The following is a 263-nucleotide window of genomic DNA, read 5'->3' as shown; positions in this document are numbered from 1 at the left end:
ACTTTCTAAAACGCCTCTTCCTGGGCATTGCCCATTCCGAGGCCTCGACAAGAACCTGAGACATAGACTTCGCGAAGCCCTCCACCCCCCCCAGCGGACTCTAGACTGAGGACCTCGAGTCTCGACGCCGAAAGGTCGATGAGGCTATCGGCGTACTTCTCCCAGTCGGCACGACTCGCGTCGAACCGAGAGTTGGAGGTAGGCCGGTCATTGCCTCTGACTCTCGGCACCCTCAGACGGATGTCCAGGGCACTGTGGTCGCT

Source organism: Odontomachus brunneus, unplaced genomic scaffold, assembly GCF_010583005.1.
Source record: "Odontomachus brunneus isolate Ranch 3 - 2012 unplaced genomic scaffold, Obru_v1 Obru_scaffold_003, whole genome shotgun sequence".
In the NCBI taxonomy this organism is placed as follows: Eukaryota; Metazoa; Arthropoda; class Insecta; order Hymenoptera; family Formicidae; genus Odontomachus; species Odontomachus brunneus.
Note: the sequence above shows the minus strand (reverse complement) of the source record.